This window comes from Trachypithecus francoisi, unplaced genomic scaffold (assembly GCF_009764315.1).
Source record: "Trachypithecus francoisi isolate TF-2019V2 unplaced genomic scaffold, Tfra_2.0 Lachesis_group12, whole genome shotgun sequence".
Taxonomy (NCBI): domain Eukaryota; kingdom Metazoa; phylum Chordata; class Mammalia; order Primates; family Cercopithecidae; genus Trachypithecus; species Trachypithecus francoisi.
This window is the reverse complement of record NW_022681457.1, coordinates 65629948-65650424: the sequence shown is the minus strand read 5'-3', so window position 1 is coordinate 65650424 and position 20477 is coordinate 65629948. Positions and strand designations below refer to the sequence as shown.

Genomic DNA, 20477 nt, shown 5'->3' with positions numbered 1-20477 from the left:
GGGTCTCGCGGGGGCACAGACAGATCCCCAGGGCCGCAAGGCGTGCCTCACTGACGGCTGAGAAGGCACCGACCCAGGAGCCCACTGCCTCCCTCCTTCCCGGGTGGAGCAGTGGCCTGCCTTCATCTCCAAGGCCCAGGGGCTGCGGCACCCCGACACTGCTTCCCGCCACATGTGCCAAGAGACACAGAGGCGAGTCCCAGATGGAGCCAATGGGAGCACACGAGGCACTGACGTCCCCCAAGAGCAGATGGAGCGAGCATGTGTCTTGGAGGCAGTAGGGGGCGATAGCGAGACGGACAGTCATGTCCAGCCGTGCGCCCGGGGGTCACTGGAGACCTCCCCGACAAAGCTGAGGAAAAGCCAAGCACACCTGAAAACCTGCGAGACAGGGCCTGTGCCCGAGTCCAAGCCACGTTCGGGGATGCCTGCCAGAGGGTCCGAGAGGTTTCCACAAAGCACCCCCGTCCCCCGTCCCCAGCCCGCCACCGGGTAGGTACCCCTGACGCCACCTCCCCTGCACCCAGCAAAACCCAGTCCCTTTGGCTCCCTGACATCCGTGGCAGCCAAAAGATTCAGTGCTAGAAGGCGCTTTCCCCAGGAGCAGAGGAAGCCGATGCTCCTCAAGAATCAGAGAGGGAAGTGCAGGTGGGATGCAACACCGCCTTTCCTAGAAGGCAAATGTCAGGAACGGTCGGGTTGCCTCCCGCTCTTCCTCGACCGACGACGCTGAAGGGGTGGCCTGCCCCTCCACACCTGTGGGTGCTGCTCGTTAGGTGGAACGAGAGACCTGAGAAAAAGAAATAATACACAGAGACAAAGTATAGAGAAAGAAAAGCGGAGCCCAGAGGACCGGTGCTGTGCTTACAGAGGACCCTCACCGGCACCGGTCTCTGAGTTCCCTCAGTATTTATTGCTCAAAAGATAAGGGAGTAAATCAGCAGTAAGACATCCAGATACACGGAGATGTTCCATTTACCCAGGGACGAGCAGGAGACAGATGTTTTTCTTTTACTGAGATATAAGAGAACAGTACTGACCTTCAACCACAAGCAGGCTTTAAGCATTTTCCTAACAAAGCACATTCCTTACAGCCCAAAATCTTTTTAACTTTAATTAACACAGCGATGTCTCTAGCAAGGACAAGATTGGGGGTAGAGTCACAGATTAACAGCATCTCAAATACAGAGCCAAATGGAGTCTCTTAAATTTACTTCTTTCTATATAAACACAGTAACAGGCTGACCTCTCTTTTCCCCACACCACGCAACCATCACTTGGGCCATGGAGACCCAGAAAGCTTCCCTGTCCCAGACAGGCATGGAAGCCCAGAGCTCCGGGATCACCACAGCTGCCCAATCATCCAGAAGTAGGTTTGGAGAGGGAAACCATCATGACACGGACCCCCACGAAGTTTCTCCCTGATGGACTGGGAAGTCTTCTTGGTGGAAGACATTGAGCCAGACGAAGAAGCCCCCAGGCTTCTCAGAAACAGGGCAGACAGAGCAAGAGGGAGGACAGAGAAGAGGCCAGAGCCCAGTCAGGGAGACGGCGCAATGCCACCACGACGGGCATCCGGGGACGAGGGCCAAGGGGGTGACTGGGCCAGGAAGGCCAGCGTTGGAGTGACAGAGATGCGTGCCCCATCCCGTTGCCGGCTTCCTTCTCCGTCCCTGTGTCGAGCTGTGGCTACATTTCTTCATTAGGGTAAAGGGCCAAAGGAGTGAGAACCACCTTCTCGAAGTTCTGTGGGCACCCTCCTGCGGGTGGACAAGGAGCACCTGGGAGGCCTTTGTCCTTGGCTGGGGTGTGGTCGTCTTGATCCGAGCAAAGAGGCTGCTCAGGATGGGGAGGGGATGGAAACCCCTGCGGGACCCAGGCAGATGCCCACGTTGCCCAGGCCTTCCCAAACCCAAACTGGAACCGCAGGGAACACGACTGGCAACCGGCCACACGACCCCGGCAGGGTCGCGGGGAGGGGCTGCCCAGAAGAAAGGCCGACGCGCAAGAAACCACCCTCCGGCGCACAGGGCACATGTGTCCCAACAAACACGCACACTCAGACGTACCGACATAGTAAGAGAGTGCGAGGGAAAGAGCAAGAAGGGAGTGAGCGGGAAATAAGAGGCTGCTGTTGGACCCAAACACACCCACACACCAAACGCACACAGACATACAGCACGTGACACCCACCCCCAGGCATACCCTGAAGCTCCCTGCCGGGTGCTGCTCTTCGCGACTACAACCCACCGGTCAGAGAGCAGCCCACAGACATACAGGCAGACCTGTCCTCGACAACACAAGGGCACCACTTTTGGGGAGACTCACCGGCACACCGTTCGCGGACGCCTGAGGCTGGGATCCCGCGCTGCCTCCCGGCGATCTGTCGGAGGTTCCTTCCTCCTGAGGTTTCTTCCTGCTGGTCGACCCTCCGCGAATCCCGGCCTCCGGATACCATCCTTTGAACGCCCTGGCCGGGACTCTTCTCAGCCCCGACTCGGACGCTCGATCACACAGGGCGCCTACTTTGCCAAATCTCAGGGACCCATCCCTGGGCAATGGCAGCGGTCACTGACAGAAGGGCCTCGCGCATGCGCAGTGGCGAGGCCGCCCCACCGCCTCCACCCCTCCTTGCCCCGGAGAGTCAGGCTGCGGACCCTTTAAACAATGGCGGCGACGTGGTGGCTGCAGGGACTAGGTCGGCTGTGGCGGTGGTCAAGGCGGCGCAGCCCGAGGCGGCGGGTGGGAAGAGGACTTAGGAGAGGGGCCTGTGGGAGACCCAGGGTCGGACCCATAGGAGTCCTGTCGTCGGGACCTCCTTGATCGGTCTTCTGCTTCGGTTCCCGGTGCAGGAGGAGCTTCAGGTTGCCGGCTGGGCTGTGCAGACTCCTCTCCCGATCGGATGGTGGATCCGACCGGGTCATCGGGAATGGGGTTACAATGCAATGAGGCGGGAAGGGTCTCGCTGGGGCACAGAGAGATCCCCAGGGCCGCAAGGCGTGCTGTCGCCTGAAAATGCACGGACCCATGAGCCATCTGCTCCCCTCCTTCCTGGGTGGAGGAGCGGCCTCCCTTAATCTCCAAGGCCCGGGGGCTCCAGCATCCCGACGCTGCTTCCCGAGTCATGGGCAAAGAGAGCCAGAGGCGAGTCCGAGATGGATCCAATGTGACCACACGTGGCACTGACGTCCCCCAAGAGCAGATGGAGTGGGCGTCTGTCTTTGAGGCCGTAGCAGGCGATGGCCAGACGGTCAGTGATGTCCAGCCGTGGGAGACTTCCCTGACCACGCTGAGGAAAAGCCAAGCACACCTGAAAACCTGCGAGACGGGGCCTGTGCCCGAGTCCTATCCCAGCCACATTCGGGGATGCTGCCAGAGGGCCCCAGAGGTTTCCACAAAGTACAGCGCCCCCACCCCGCCACCGGGTATGTACCCCTGACGCAACCTCCCCTGCACCCAGCAAAACTCTGTCCCTTGCCTCCCTGACATCCGTGGCTGCCAAAAGATTCAGTGCTTGAAGACACTTTCCCCAGGAGCCGAGGAACAGGATGTCCCTCAAGGATCAGAGAGGGTGTGCAGTTGGGATGCACCACCGCCTTTTCTCGAAGGCAAGAAGCCAGCCACAGTCACTTCCCGCTCTTCCTAAAGCAATTATGCAGCCATCACTTGAGATGTTGATTTCAAGGGAGGATCCCTGTCTCAGAAAGGTATGGAAGCCCAGAGCTCCAGTCATCACACGTGCCCAATCGTCCTGAGATAAGTTTCAGAGGGAAACAACCATGAACCGCATCCTCACGACTTTTCTCCCTAATGGACTGGGACGTGTTTTTTGTTGAATACATTCAGCCAGAGTAAGAAGCCCTTGGGCTTCTCAGAAACAGGGTAGGCAGAGCAAGAGGGAGGACAGAGCAGAGGCCAGAGCCCAGGCTTTATATGGCACAATGCCACTGCCTCAGGCAGGCGGGGAGGAGTGCCAAACAGGTGACTTGGCAAGGAAGGCCAGCGTTCCAGTGCAGAGGTGCTTGCCACATCCCGTTCCCAACGTTCTTTTCCTTCCTTGTTTCCAGCTGCGTCCAGATTTCTCAATGAGGGCATACGGCGAGAGGAGCGAGAGAGGTGACGTCGATGGGCACCTCTCATGCAGGTGGATACTGAGCTTTTGTGAGAATTTTGTCCTCTGCTGGTGTGTTGTCGTCTTGATACTAGCAATGAGGCCGCTCATGTTGGGGAGCTGATTTAATTCCCTGCGTGTCCGATGCAGCTCCCCACATTGCCCAGGTGGTCACGAACCCAAACTGGAACCTTTGGGGAAATGAATGACAACTGGCCACACGACCCAGGCAGAGATTCGGGGAGAGGCTCACCAGAAGAAAGGCTAACGTACAAGGAACCACCCTTCAGCTCACATGCATCCCAACATACTCGCGCACACACGAACGTAAACAGAGAGCAACAGATGAGAAAGGAGACAGAAATAAGAGAAAGAAAGAGACACAACCCAGACATACTGCAGTGGCACAGTAACATTCACCCCAGGCCGCCCCTGGAGCCTCCGGGTTCTGCTCTCCGCGGCAACGACCCTGGGGTGAGAGAGGAGCCCTCGGGCACACAAGTAGACCTGTCCTCCAGATCGCAAGGGCACGGCTTTTGGGGAGACTCACCAGCACACCATCCACGCAGGCCTGAGCCTGGGATCCTGCACTGCTTCCTCCTGGTCGACCCTCCGCGAATCCTGGCCTCCGGATACCATCCTATCGACGCCCTGGTGAGGACTGGCCTTAGCCCCGAGTCCGATGGGCTCCCACAGAAGGCTCCTCCTTCGCGAAGCCTCAAGGACTCGTCTCCAGGCAGTGTTGGCGGTCTCTGTGACGTGAGCGTCCGCTGGCGATTCGCGCATGCACCTTGCCAAGGCTGACTGGGCTCTGCTCTGCGTCAGGCTAAAGCCCCTGAAAAAAATTGCTGGGGCTGTGGGTATGAATCGGAGTGTGCGTATGTCTTCGGAAGAATGTACTCTGTTCTCTGGAGGGTGGTTTCTGGCTCGTCGGCCTCTTTTTGGTGAGCCTCTTTCTCGGTCTCTGCCTAACTCGTGTGACTGGAACTGGCAGTCATTTTCCCGGCGGTTGCACTTTTGGTTTCTGAAGGCCTTGGCGAGGTTTGGTGCTGTGTCGGACCCGCAGGCGTTCAAGTCACCTCCCCATTCTGAGTGGCCTTTTTTCTAAAATCCTCCACCCAGGAGCAGAGGACCCGGATGTCTCTCAAGAATTAGAAACGAAGTGCAGATTATTGCAAAGCACGTGGTAGCTAACACTGGATAGATGAGATGAACACTGGTTTGCTAATTACCTATGCTTACGCCCCAGGGAAGGAGAGCCCAGCACACCATGCGGGGTACAGTGCAACAGCACTCAGGAACAAAGTAATCAGGTGGAGGCTATCCCAGGAGGCTTTGTAGTAACAAGAGTATGGGAGCTGACCCCTGGTTCTTGAAGGAGGGTGTGACTGGCCTGTTTGAATAATTCTGCAGGCTGGCTGGAACCTGAGGCCCGCTACTACGCAGTAAGCAGGTAATGTGCCTGGCCTCTGAGGGGAGTGGTTCCGCTAGGGCACCTTATTCAAAGGAGTACAATGGGGCAGGGAATGTGCAGTTAATCCATTCAGGCCTCCTTGTTTTCCCCCAATGTCAGGGCACGTGTAATACTGAGCCTTAATCTTACGCCTTATACCACACTTGACCCTTTGATGCCCTGACATCTCTTGGCGATACTGAGACTTCTAGAGTGTAGAAGTTTTACTGGATGGAAGGTCTTGACTGCAAGTTGTCCACGTTTCTGGCTCATTGAAGAATTAAACAAACTACATGAAGCAACAAAAGAATGAAGCCACGAAAGAAGAAAGAAGCAACAAAACCGCAGATTTATTGAAGCGAAAGTCCACACTACAAAGCCAGAGCGGACTAGAGCAAGTGGCTCAAGAGCCCAGATTACAGTGTTCTTTAGGGTTTTTATTAAGCTAAAGAATTTGATAACACCCACAGGTGCCCTTTCGAGGCCTCCAGTTGGTTACACCCTATGAAGGATTGGCCCATGGCCACTCAGAGGCTGAATTGAAGACTTCTGTCTTGTTATCACAGGAGTGAGGATGTCACCTGTGTGCTGCTTAACCTGGCCTAGAACTTGCTGCACCTGCTGTTCTTTTGCTTCCGCCTTAACCCTTGGTTATGCTACTTTTCTTTTCTTTTTTCTTTTTTTTTTTTTGAGACACAGTCTCGCTCTGTTGCCCAGGCTGGAGTGCAGTGGCAGGATCTCGGCTCACTGCAAGCTCCACCTCCCCAGTTCACACCATTCTCCCGCCTCAGCCTCCCTAGTAGCTGAGACTACAGGCACCCACCACCATGCCCGGATAATTTTTTGTATTTTTAGTAGAGAAGGGGCCGGGCGCGGTGGCTCAAGCCTGTAATCCCAGCACTTTGGGAGGCCAAGACGGGTGGATCATGAGGTCAGGAGATCGAGACCATCCTGGCTAACACGGTGAAACCCCGTCTCTACTAAAAATACAAAAACTAGCCGGGCGAGGTGGCGGGCGCCTGTAGTCCCAGCTACTCGGGAGGCTGAGGCAGGAGAATGGGGTAAACCCAGGAGGCGGAGCTTGCAGTGAGCTGAGATCTGGCCACTGCACTCCAGCCTGGGCGACAGAGCAAGACTCTGCCTCAAAAAAAAAAAAAAAAAAGAGAAGGGGTATCACCGTGTTAGTCAGATGGTTTCGATCTCCTGACCTCGTGATGCACCTGCCTTGGCCTCACAAAGTGCTGAGATTAAAGGTGTGAGCCACGACACCTGGCCAAAGTTTTTTTAATAAAATAAAATATGTGAGTATAGGCCAGGTGTAGTGGCCACGTCTATAAGCCCAGCACTTTGGGAGGCTGAGATAGGAGGATCACTTGAGTTCAGGAGTTCAAGACCAGCCTGGACAACACAGCCAGACCCCACCTCTAAAAAAAAAAAGTGTGTGTGTGTGTGTAATATGACATAAACAAGTGTGGGTATATCATTGTTCACCAGTTACTGATGCATAATACACCACTCCAACTCAGTATTATAAGACAAACATTTTACTGTGCTCACTGATTCTGTGGGTTGAGAATTCAGACAGCTCACAGAAGAGATAGTTTGCCTCTGCTCCTGATGTCTGTGGCCTCAACCAGGAGGATTCAAAGACTGGAAATAACCTGATGCCTGAGGGCTGCAAACCTGTGAAGCCTGCTTTGCACACATGTCTGGCACCTGGGGTGGGAGGACTCAAAGACTGGGACTAGTAGCCTCCCCACGTGACTTGGCTTCCTCATAGCATGGCGGCTCACAGCACTTGGAACTTCTTACATGGCTGAAGACTTCAAACACAGGAGTTCCAGCTAATGAGGTGACGGCCACAGTGCCTCTTATGACTGAGGCTTGGGAGTCACACAGCATTGGTTACAAACAATAAACAAATCCAGATTCACGGGCAGAGGAGTGAGACTCCACCTCTTAAAGTGGGAATGGCAAGATTCTAGAAGAACATATGGGACACGCCTATTGTTGCAACTATCTTTGGAAAATACAATCTGCTGCAATCCAATGGAGTATTCTGAAACTCATAATTCTGAAAACTAATGAATATGAATGGAAAGAATCAAGCATTTATCCTCACTTTCCTACACATACTATCCCTCTGAGTAATCAGATCATTGATGTGGGGAGATTTTATTTTTATAAAAGAACTCCAGTAATGGAAATTCCAGTAATGGAAATAAAAGGATTCCAGTAATGGCTGAAAGAGAGACACAACAAGAAGGTGATCATTTTGCAACTCCTAACAACATAATGAATGTAGGCAATGATCATCAATGAAAGCATGACATTATGCAAAAGGCAATCACTTTACAATGGATAAATCACATTGATGACACTTAAGCCCACTAACAAATCTGATCACAAAAAACAGTGACAGGCCGGGCGTGGTGGCTCACACCTGTAATCCCAGCACTTTGGGAGGCCAAGACGGGTGGATCACGAGGTCAGGAGATCGAGACCATCCTGGCTAACACTGTGAAACCCCATCTCTACTAAAAATACAAAAAATTAGCCAGGCGTGGTGGCAGGCACCTGTAGTCTCAGCTACTCGGGAGGCTGAGGCAGGAGAATGGCGTGAACCCAGGAGGCGGAGCTTGCAGTGAGCCGAAATCGCGCCACTGTACTCCAGCCTGGGTGACAGAGCGAGACTCCGTCTCAAAAAAAAAAAAAAAAAAAAAAAAAACAGTGACAAGCAGACCTTGCCAAAATAATTGAACTTGAATTTATTCAAGCCCCTAGAGCAGAGTTTCTCAACTCTGACACTATTTACACTTTGGACCAGATAATTCTTTGTTTGGGATGGAACGAGGCTGTCCTGTACAGTAAAGGATGTTTAGCAGCACCCTGGCCTCTAGCCAATAGGTGCCAGCAATACCATCCTCCCTTCCAGTTGTGAAAACCACAAATATCTCCAAACATTGCCAAATGTCTTCTAGAGAAACAAACAAACAAACAAACAAAAAACCCACCACAACTGGTTGAGAATCACTGCTCTAGTTAATGACCAGATATTTTAGAGAAAATACAGAGCATCTAATTTGTTAATCAGTACCAGGGGGGTGTACTTAAAGGCAGTATGTGGAAACTCTATATGAGTTAGTGTTTGATTTCTCCAAAAAATAAATAGCAAGAAAAAAGGAAGTCATAGATTAAAAGATATATAAGAAATGGCTGGGTGTGGCGACTCATGCCTGTAATCCCAGCACTTTGGAGACTGAGGCAGGCAGATCATCTGAAGTCAGGAGTTCAAGACCAGCCTGGCCAACATAGCGAAACCCTGTCTCTTCAAAAATATAACACTTTGAGAGGCCGAGATGGGCAAATCACCTGAGGTCAGGAGTTTGAGACCAGCCTGGCTAACAAGGTGAAACCCCATCTCTACTAAAAATACAAAAAATAGTTGGGCATGGTAGTGCATGCCTGTATTCCCAGCTAATTGGGAGGCTGAGATAAGAGAATTGCTTAAACCCAGGAGACAGAGGTTGCAGTGAGCTGATATCGTGTCACTGCACTCCAGCCTGGGCAACAGAGCAAGACTCTGTCTCCAAAAAAAAAAAAAATTAGCCAGGCCTGGTGGCATACGCCTGTAGTCCCAGCTACTTGGGAGGCTGAGGGGGAAGAATTGCTTGAATCCAGGATGTGGAGGTTGCAGTGAGCTGAGATCGTGCCACTGCACTCCAGCCTGGGAGACAGAGTGAGACTCCATCTCAAAAAAAAAGGAAATTAAGAGCTTTATCCTCTAAGTCCAATGTGTAGATCTTGTTTAAACTCTAATTTGAACAAATCAACTGCAACTGATTATGTGATTTTAAGAAATTGTTCATTTTCTTTTTTCTTTTTTTTTCTGGAGATAGGATCTTGCCCTGTCACCCAGGCTGGAATGCAGTGGTGCAATCATGGCTCACTGCAGCCTCAAATTCCCAGGCTCAGGTGATCCTCTCACCTCAGCCTCCCAAGTAACTGGGACTACAGGTGCGCACCACCATGCCACACTATTTTTTGTATTTTTTTTGTAGAGACAGGGTTTTGCCATGTTGCCCATGCTGGTCTCTAACTCTTGGACTCAAGTGATCCTCCTGCTTTGGCCCCACAAAATACTGGGATTACAGTCATGAGCCACGGCACCTGGCCAGGAATTGTTCATTTTCTTAAGGTGATGATATGAAAATTGTCTTTTAATAAAAGTTCTTGGCCGGGCGTGGTGGCTCAAGCCTGTAATCCCAGCACTTTGGAGGCCGAGATGGGCGGGCGGATCACGAGGTCAGGAGATCGAGACCATCCTGGCTAACACGGTGAAATCCCGTCTCTACTAAAAAAATACAAAAAACTAGCCGGGTGAGGCGGCGGGCGCCTGTAGTCCCAGCTACTCAGGAGGCTGAGGCAGGAGAATGGTGTAAATCCAGGAGGTGGAGCTTGCAGTGAGCTGAGATCCGGCCACTGCACTCCAGCCTGGGCGACAGAGTGAGACACCGTCTCAAAAAAAAAAAAAAGAAAAGAAAAGTTCTTAAAAGAACTATATTTCATACTGAAATATTTATAGATGAAATGTCTGGAATTTTCTTTAAAATAATCGAGTGGAAATAGAGATGAAGCAAAATTGGCCATGTGTTAATTGTTAAAGCTGGGTTCACTGTACTAGGCTGTCTGCATATATGATGTTGGAAGTGTCCATAATAAAGAGCTTGAATTTAAAAAATAATACCTCCTTCCAAGTACTACTCAAATCAGTACGCACTAACTGGGAAGGACGTCCGTAAGGTCTTCCCTAGAAGCACAAGCTTAAAAACAAAAAAAATTACATATAATTCTAGTAAAGGCAAAAGGGAACAAAACTCACTCAGTATATATGTGCGTGCATGTTTGAGCAAGGAGAGAGGTAAAGGAAACTTACTAGACTTTTAAAATGGATAACCTTGGGGAACTGGGAATATAAAATAACAAGAAATATACCTATATTGGTCTCTGCCACAAGCTCCTGGTCTAGAACTCTTTAAAACCCTTGGGTATAGGAGGATCATTTGTTCTAATATCTAGTCTTTGACCCTAGTTCCTAACACCGAGTTCTCAAATGCCTTGGGATTTCCTGGCTGATAGGAGCATCTTATGTCCTAATCAGGTGACTTCTTTTTTTTTTTTTTTTTGAGACGGAGTCTCGCTTTGTGGCCCAGGCTGGAGTGCAGTGGCCGGATCTCAGCTCACTGCAAGCTCCACCTCCCAGGTTTACGCCATTCTCCTGCCTCAGCCTCCCGAGTAGCTGGGACTACAGGCACCCGCCACCTCGCCCGGCTAGTTTTTTGTATTTTTTTTTTAGGAGAGACGGGGTTTCACCGTGTTAGCCAGGATGGTCTCGATCTCCTGACCTCGTGATCCGCCCCTCTGGGCCTCCCAAAGTGCTGGGATTACAGGCTTGAGCCACCGCGCCCAGCCTAATGAGGTGACTTCTTGGTGGGCTCCTGGATGGCCTCGGGATGTGATATGAAGGTTGGAACTTTCAGCCTCACCCCTTGACCTCTGGGGAGGGAACAGCAGCTGAAGGTTGAGCTGACTGGCAATGGCCAGCGATGTATTCAGTCATGCCTATGTAATGAAGCCTCCATGAAAACCCAAAAGGACTGGGTTGACAGAGCTTCCAGATTGCTGAACATGTGGGGGTTCCTGGAGGATGATGTGCTGGGATGAGAGCATTGAAGCCCAGTGCCACTTCCCACATATGTTGCCCTAGGTACCTCTTCATGGAAAATCTTTGTAATACCCTTTTTATTTATTTATTTATTTTTATTTTTTGAGATGCAGTCTCTGTTTGTCACCCAGGTTGGAATACAGTGGCACGATCTCGGCTCACTGCAACCTCTGCCTCCTGGGATCAAGCGAGATTCTCCTGCCTCAGCCTCCTGAGTACCTGGGAGTACAGGTGCCCACCACCACACCTGGCTAACTTTTGTATTTTTAGTAGAGACCAGGCTGGTCTCAAACTCCTGACCTCAGGCGATTCACCTGCCTCAGTCTCCCAAAGTGCTGGGATTACAGGCGTGAGCCACTGTGCTCAGCCCTTTTTATTTAAAAAAAAATTTTTTTGAGGCAGGGTCTTGCTCTGTTGCCCAGGCTGGAGTGCGGTGGTGAGATCTGGGCTGACCACAACCTCAACCTCCTGGGCTCAAACCATCCTCCCACCTCGGTCTCCCTAGTACTAGGACTACATGCGTGCACCACCACACCAAGCTAAGTTTTGTATTTTAATAAAGCCAGGGTTTGCCGAGGCTGGTCTCAAACTCCTGGGCTCAAGCTATCTGCCCACTTTAGCCTCTGAAAGCGTCGGGATTACAGATGGGCACCACCATGCCTGGCTGTAATACCCTTTATACTAAATGGACTAATGTTAAGTAAATGGTTTCCCTGAGATCTGTGAGCCATCCTAGAAGATTAATCAGACCTGAGAAGAGGATGTGGAAACCCCTAATTTATAGCTGGTCAGAAGTACAGGTCACCACCTGGCCCTTGAGATGGTCATTTGAAATGGAAGGGTCTTGTGGGACTGTTCCCTTAGCCTGTGGGATCTGATGCTGTCTCCAGGTAGGTGGTGTCAGAACTGAACTGAAGTGTAGGATGCCCAGGTGGTGTCTAATGGGGAACTGCTTGGTGTATGGAGAAAAACCCCACACATCTGGTGTCAGAAATGTTCTTTATTGAGTGTTGAGTAGTGTTAGAGTAGGAGAGATCTCGTCTAGGGAGAGAATTTTATCTTTGCAAAATGTCACTGTTCACCCTCATTATTCACACACACAAAAAAAACGAAACCCTTTAGCATACGCTGCTTTAATTTGGCATCTGTCCATCCCATGAAAGTCGTTAACATCGCCCACACTGCACTTGCCTGGACAGCCAGGTCCTGTCTCCTAAGACCCTGCACTCTACTCTACCCTCCTTTATCCCTAATCAATCCTGTCCCACCTCTTCCTCCTCTAGATAGACACAAAACATCTTCTCCTATATCCTTACCCCCAGCTTTCAACCAACCATCTTATTACACCCTGGAAATGTCTACATTGCGGAAATCACTTATGACCAAGTTGTTTTCACTCGTAAACTGTAAATTTCTTTTTTTCTCTGCTTTACCTGTTTTTTCAGACAGAGTACCGCCCTGTTACCCAGGCTGAAGTGCAGTGGTAAGATCTCGGCTCACTGCAACCTCTGCCTCCTAGGTTCAAGAGATTCTCCTGCCTCAGCCTCCCAAGTAGCTGGGATTAAACTAAACTGAACTATGGGGTTTGGAGGGCTCCTGGATTATTGAACACGTAAAGGTTCCTGAAAGGTGGTGCAGCCAGAGAGGGCATGAAAGCTCTGCACCCCTCCCCCATCCCTTGTCTTATGCATCTCTTCCATCTGGCTGTTAATCTGTATCCTTTGCAATATCCTTTATAATAAATGGGTAAACATAAGTAAAGTGTTTCTCAGAGTTCTGTGAACCACTCTAGTAAAATACTTAAACTTGAGGGGTCGTGGGAACCCCGATTTATAGCCAGTAGGTCAGAAGCACAGGTCACATCCTGGGACCTGCAACTGGCATCTGAAACGGGGCAGTATTGTGGGACTAAGCCCTTAACCGATGGGTTCTGCTGCTATCTCCAGGTAGAGTCGGAATTGCACTGAACAGCACCACCCAGTTGGTGTCCACTGAAAACTGTTTAGTGTGGGAGAAAAAAACCCCACACATTGGTGAGTGGTGTGTAAATGTAGAAAGAAAAACACCCTGGTTGCTTCCTACCTTTAACTAAAACCGCTCATGACACCATCATGCTCTCGCAACCTGGGCAACACAGACACTCCCTCTATACCTATTGACATACAGTCAACAACATAAGCAAGAGTCACACAGTCAAGAAAAACCGTTCACGTGGTTGCAAGTGGCCACACACCTAATGCTGCTGTCATAATCATGCACAACGTCAAACAGCCGGCTAGCGCCACACACACACGCACACACGGAGACGCGCGCGCACACCCACTTGTGCACAGAGACGCACGCACGCAGACACACGTGCGCACAGAGACGCACACACAGACACGTGCGCACACACAGAGACGCACACACAGACACACGTGTGCACACAGGCAAACAGACACGTGCAGAGACACACATACACAGAAACACGTGGGCACACAGGCAAACAGGTGCCAGAGACGCACACACAGACACACGTGTGCACAGAGATGCAAACACAGACACACGCGTGCACACAGTGACGCTTGCACACAGACACACGCGCGCTCACAGGTCTCCCCTGTGCCAGCTCCGACTCTAGCAGCGTGGAGTTCCCGCCCAGCCCCGGGCTCTTGGCTCCCTCACCGACTGCATCTCGCGGGGCGATCCCGGTCGGGTTCTGCCTGAGCCAAGGCCCCGCACTCAAACCGCGACAGCGGACCCAGTAGCCCGAAGCTCGCAACCCAGCGAAGGAACCCGGACTCAGAGTAGCCTCCGGCACAGAGCCCTCCAAGAAAAGCAGCCCGCGACCCCGACAACCGTGGACAAAGCCAGGGTGGGCCATAAACCCAAACTAGGCAGCTCGAGGCATCGTCAACGGAGGGTCCATAAGAGACTCTGCACCCAATCACCCGGGCACCAGGGACTCTGCGAAAGCACGAATTCGGGCAGGTGGTAGCCTCGAAGCTGGGAGGCTGCATCACAAGCCTCCTCCTAGATGCGCGGTGGACCCTGGGAAATGTAGTCCAGCGCAAGCCACCCCCTAGATGCGCCGTGGACCCTGGGAAAGGTAGTCCAGCGCAAGTCGCCGCCTGGATGCGCGGTGGACCATGGGAAATGTGATCTGGGTTTTTCTGTGCGGGCGTCGCAGGCACGGAGCTTTCGGGGTTGCAGTGACTATCCTCCCTTCGAGCCCGCCAGATCGGATGCTAGAATGTCCAACCGCAGCCCCTTGGCTTAGAACTGGGCCTCTAACGCGGCTGGGGTCATACACGCCCTCTAGGCGCGGGTTGGTGCACGCGTTGGAATCTCAGGGGAGGCAGAAAACCCTGTAACTCTAAACCGAGGGAGCTGCCAAAGCGATTCAAAGGAGCCCGGGGGACCCGTAGCGACAGACCCCGACTCTGCGCAAATGCAAATCCTTGACTCTGGCAAGGGCAGCGAGGCTCGCCGGGTCTGAGGCCGTGGATCCCGAAACTCAAAAGAAATAAAACGTCACATGATATTAGAGTTTCCAACAGTTTCCAGCCTAGCCACTGAACAGTAGGGATTCAAGAAAACAAAACACAATGAAGATTACCAAATAATGGCCGGGCGCAGTGGCTCACGCCTGTATTCCCAGCACTTTGGGAGGCCGAGGCGGGCGAATCACAAGGTCAGGAGATGGAGACTAGCCTGGCCAACACGGTGAAACCCCGTCTCTACTAAAAATACAAAAAAATTAGCCGGTGTAGTGGCGAGTGCCTGTAGTCCCAGCTACTCAGGAGGCTTAGGCAGGAGAATGGCGTGAACTCAGGAGGAGGAGTTTGCAGTGAGCCTAGATCGCGTCACTGCATTCCAGCCTGGGCGACAGAGCAAGACTCCGTCTCAAAAAAAAAAAAAAGAAAAGAAAAGAAAAAAAGAAAATTACCAAATAATACAAGAAAAGGTCCCAACACTGACGGTCAACAAGATGAAAGTCTATCGAGTACCAACCACAGTGGATGAAAAACGACACGTTCTAAGGCGTGGAATTCGATGATTCCTTTTTATTTATTTATTTTTTAAGATGTACTCTTGCTCTGTCGCCAAGCTGGAGTGCAGTGGCATGATCTCGGTTCACTGCAAGCTCCACTTCCCGGGTAAAAGCGATTCTCCTGCCTCAGCCTCCTGAGTAGCTGGGATTACAGGTACGCGCCACCACACCCGGCTAATTTTTGCATTTTTAGTAGAGACAGGGTTTCACCATGTTGGCCAGGATGGTCTCGATCTCTTGACCTCGTGATCCATCAGCCAAGGCCTCCCAAAGTGCTGAGATTACAGGCGTGAGCCACCGCACCCGGCCTCCTTTTCTAAAACAAATTAATAAACTGTTTCTTAATTAGGGTCTTGCTGTTTTGCCCAGGCTGGAGTGCGCCATCTTGCTCAATGCAACCTCCACCTCCCAGGTTCAAGCGATTCTCCTACTTCAGCCTCCTGAGTAGCTGGGATGACAGGTACCTGCCACCATGCCCAGATAATTTTTGTGTTTTTAGTAGAGAAGGGGGTTTCAGGCCGGGCGCGGTGGCTCAAGCCTGTAATCCCAGCACTTTGGGAGGCCGAGACGGGCGGATCACGAGGTCAGGAGATCGAGACCATCCTGGCTAACACGGTGAAACCCCGTCTCTACTAAAAATACAAAAAACTAGCCGGGCGAGGTGGCGGGCGCCTGTAGTCCCAGCTACTCCGGAGGCTGAGGCAGGAGAATGGCGTAAACCCGGGAGGCGGAGCTTGCAGTGAGCTGAGATCCGGCCACTGCACTCCAGGCCGGGCGACAGAGCAAGACTCCGTCTCAAAAAAAACAAAAAAACCAAAAAAAACTAGCTGGGCGAGGTGGCGGGCACCTGTAGTCCCAGCTACTCGGGAGGCTGAGGCAGGAGAATGGCGTAAACCGGGAGGCGGAGCTTGCAGTGAGCTGAGATCTGGCCACTGCACTCCAGTCTGGGCGACAGAGCGAGACTCCGCCTAAAAAAAAAAAAAAAAAAAAAAGAGAAGGAGGTTTCACCATTTTGGCCAGACTGGTCTCAAACTTCTGACAAGTGATTCACCTGCCTCGGCCTCCCAAAGTGCTGGGATTACAGGCGTGAGCCACCGCACCTGGCCTTCTATCAGAGTTTTAGCTACCCTCCCAGCACCCCCTACACACGTCTTCACAGGACCAAACCTAGCTCCACTTTGTGGTGAGGTGGCAAGAATAGAGAGAGAGAGAGAGAAAGAGAGAGAGGACACCCCCTGCCCCCAGCCACTCAGACACACAGACATGGGATCCATGGGTCTTTTTTCTTGGTTCAGTTGACAGCTATGGCAGTGGCAGAGCAGCCTAATGACTGGGACTGTTGGTGCAAGTCCAGTAAAGAAGGAAAACAGAAAAAAGGAAAGGCTGGGTGTGGTGGTTCATGCCTATAATCCCAGCACTTTGGGAGGCCAAGGAGGGTGGATTTCTGGAGCTCAGGAGCTCAAAATCAGCCTGGGCAACAGAGTGAGAACCCTGTCTCTATACAATGTTTAAAAATTAACTGGGTGTGGTGGCTCATGCTTCTAGGCCCAGCTACTCAGGAGGCTGAGGTGGGAGAATCACTTGAGCCCAAGGGGTCAAGGCTGCACTGAGCCAAGATCGCGCCACTGCACCCCAGCCTGGGTGACATAGCGAGACCCTATCTCAAGAAAAAAAAAAGAACCCCTCTCACTCTGTCACACCAGGTCCTCTTTTGGACTCCTCTGGCTGGAAGGAAAGCGTTTCTTGTAATTTTTGCTCCCAGAACCCATCACACAGCTCTGAGACTTCCCTCCTTCCAAAGCCAGAAGATAAAGGAGGAAAATACCCCAGCAAACATGTGGTCATAGTGTCCATTCTTCACGTTTTTAAATCCCTTCACATATGCCTGTTAATACTTGCATTTCTGAATCTTCAGGTGGTTTCTTTTTGTATTCACTCTGGGGTGACAGAGATGCTGAAATGTGCTTATCCTGTCTTGGTCAGTAATGGAAGTCTGCCTTCCCTGAGGATTTGAAATGATCCAATTTGGGCCTGGCACGGTGGCTCACGCTTGTAATCCCAGCACTTTGGAAAGCCGAGGTGGGTGGATCACCTGAAGTCAGGAGTTTGAGACCAGCCTGGCCAACATGACAAAACTCCGTCTCTATTAAAAATACAAAAATTAGCCAGGCGTGGTGGAGGATGCCTGTCATCCCAGCTACTCAGGACGCTGAGGCAGGAGATTCGCTTGAACCCGGGAGGCAGAGGTTTCAGTGAGCCAAGATCACACCACTATACTCCAGCCTGGGGCCCAAGAGCGAAACCCTGTCTCAAAAAAAAAAAAAAAAAAAAAGACCAAAACCAAAAACCTAACATTTACTCTCAGATAATTTCAACAGAACACAATCTTGGAAAATAATACTTAAAATGCCGTGGGTGCAATCTGAAATTATTTGAAACATAAAGAACTGGGAAAATGTGATGAATTATCAGGGAAAAAGAAAATCAGTGGATGACCATGTCAAGAAGAAACAGATACTGGACTTATACAATGACTTTATGAACATGGTTTCATGTGCTTGCTGGACACCTCTATATCTTTTTTGGAGAAAATGATTCTATTTATTTACCCATTTTTATTTTCATTTATTATTATTTTTTTCGAGACAGTCTTGCTCCGTCACCCAGGCTGGAGTGCAGCCTTTAGCCTCCAGTGAGGCTCACTGCAACCTCTGCCTCCCGGGTTCAAGTGATTCTCCTGCCTCAGCCTCCCGAGTAGCTGGGATGACAGGCACGTGCCACCATGCCTGGTAATTTTTGTATTCTTAGTAGAGACGGGGTTTCATCATGTTGGCCAGGCTGGTCTCGAACTCTTGACCTCGTGATCCACCCGCCTCAGCCCTCCAAAGTGCTGGGATTACAGGTGTGAGCCACCGTGCCCAGAAATTTGCCGATTTTTAATAGGTTATGGTTTTTTTTGAAATGGAGTCTCGCACTGTAGTGAGTCTTGCCTCACTACAACCTCCACCTCCCGTGTTCAAGTCATTCTCCTGCCTCAGTCTCCCAAGTAGCTGAGACTACAGGCATGCGCCACCACATCTGGCTAATTTTTATATTTTTAGTAGAGACAAGGTTTCACCATGTTGGCCAGGATGGTCTTGAACTCCTGACCTCAGGTGATCCACCTGCCTTGGCCTCCCAAAGTGCTGGGATTACAGGCGTGAGCCACCATGCCTGGCCCAGATGATTTCTAAATATTTTCTCCCATTCTGCGTGTTGAATTTGTTTCTTGATAGTGTCTGATGCACAAAGTTTTAAATGTTGACAAAGCCCCATTTATCTACTTTTGTTGTTGCTGCTTATACTTTTGGTATTATATTTACAAAATCATTGCCAAATCTAAGGTCATGAAGATTTACTTCTATGTTTTCTTCCACAAGTTTTATGGTATTGTATCTTGTTTAGGTCTTTGGACAATTTTGAGTTAATTTTTGTATATGGTGTGAAGCAAGAGTCCAAATTCATCTTTTTACCTCAATTACCCCAGCTTTTTTTTTTTTTTTTGACACTCTTGTTGCCAGGCTAGAGTGCAGCGGCGCAATCTCGGCTCACTGCAACCTCCACCTTCTGGATTCAAGCGATTCTCCTAGCTCAGCCTGCCAAAGTGCTGTGATTATAGGCGTCCACCACCATGCCCAGCTAGTTTTTTGTATTTTTAGTAGAAACAGGATTTCACCATGTTGGCCAGGCTAATCATGAACTCCTGACCTCAGGTGATCCACCCGCCTCAGCCTCACAAAGTGCTGGGATTACAGGCATAAGCCACTGCGCCTGGTCCCAACATTTTTTTTAATACAGAGTCTTGCTCTTACCACCCAGGCTGAGTTCAATGGCACGATCTCGGCTCACTGCAACCTCTGCCTCCTGGGTTCAAGTGATTCTCCTGCATCAGCCTCCCGAGTAGCTGGGCTTACTGAGTAGCTGGCATTACTGACCCCCACCACCACACCTAATTTTTGTATTTTTAGTAGAGACGGGGTTTTGACTGTTGGCCAGGCTGGTCTCAAATTCCTGACCTTGTGATCTGCTCACCTCGGCCTCCCAAAGTGCTGGGATTACAGCTATGAGCCACTGCCTCCACCATCATTTTTTTTTTTTTTTTTTTTTTTTGAGGAGGAGTTTCACTCTGTCGCCCAGTCTGGAGTGCAGTGGCCGGATCTCAGCTCACTGCAAGCTCCGCCTCCCGGGTTTACGCCATTCTCCTGCCTCAGCCTCCGGAGTAGCTGGGACTACAGGCGCCCACCACCTCGCCCGGCTAATTTTTTGTATTTTTTTAGTAGAGACGGGGTTTCACCGTGTTAGCCAGGATGGTCTCGATCTCCTGACCTTGTGATCCGCCCGTCTCGGCCTCCCAAAGTGCTGGGATTACAGGCTTGAGCCACCGCGCCCGGCCCCACCACCATTTTTTAAGGGAATTATTCTTTCCTCCATTAAATAAGTTTGGCACTCTAGTTGAAAAATCAGTTGCCCATAGTGTATCAATTGATTTGCTATCTTAGTTTGTGTTGGTATAACAGAATACCTGAGTCTGGTTAAATATAAGGAACAGAAACATATTGGTTCACAGTTCTGGAGGCTGGGAAGTCCACAACTGAGAGGGTGACATCTGGCAAGGGCCTTCTTGTTGTGTCATCCCACGGAGGAAGGACAAGACAGAGCAAGTGGGGACAAAACTTGCCCTTTTATCATGACACCAATCCTACTCATGGAAGTGCAGACTTCATGGACTTTTTTTTTTTTTTTTTTTTGAGATGGAGTCTCTCTCTGTCTCCCAGGCTGGAGTGCAGTGGCACAATCTTGGCTAACTGCGACCTCTGCCTCCTGGGCTCAAGCGATTCTCCTGCCCCAGTCTCCCAAGTAGCTGGGATTACAGGTGCACGCCACCATGCCCAGCTAATTTTTGTATTTTTAGTAGAGACGGGGTTTCACCATGTTGGTCAGGCTGGTATTGAACTCCTGACCTCAGGTCATCCATCCATCTTGGCCTCCCAGAGTGCTGAGATTACAGGTGTGAGCCACCACGCCCAGTCCCTTTCATGGCCATGTTAAGGGACTCAACGTTTCATGCCATTACCATGGCAATTAAATTTCAATGTGAGTTTTGGAAGGGACATTC

General features: G+C 50.8%; 1 protein-coding gene across 1 annotated transcript in view; it reads left to right on the top strand.

Annotated features, from left to right (window-relative positions):
- LOC117092404 overlaps positions 1-13073 on the top strand; it is a 41715-nt gene extending 28642 nt beyond the window's left edge. The window contains exon 4 of the transcript XR_004440789.1: positions 12735-13073. The gene's annotated coding sequence lies outside the window, so the exon portion shown is untranslated. The remainder of the gene's footprint in view (positions 1-12734) is intronic.
- The last annotated feature ends 7404 nt before the right edge of the window (positions 13074-20477 follow it).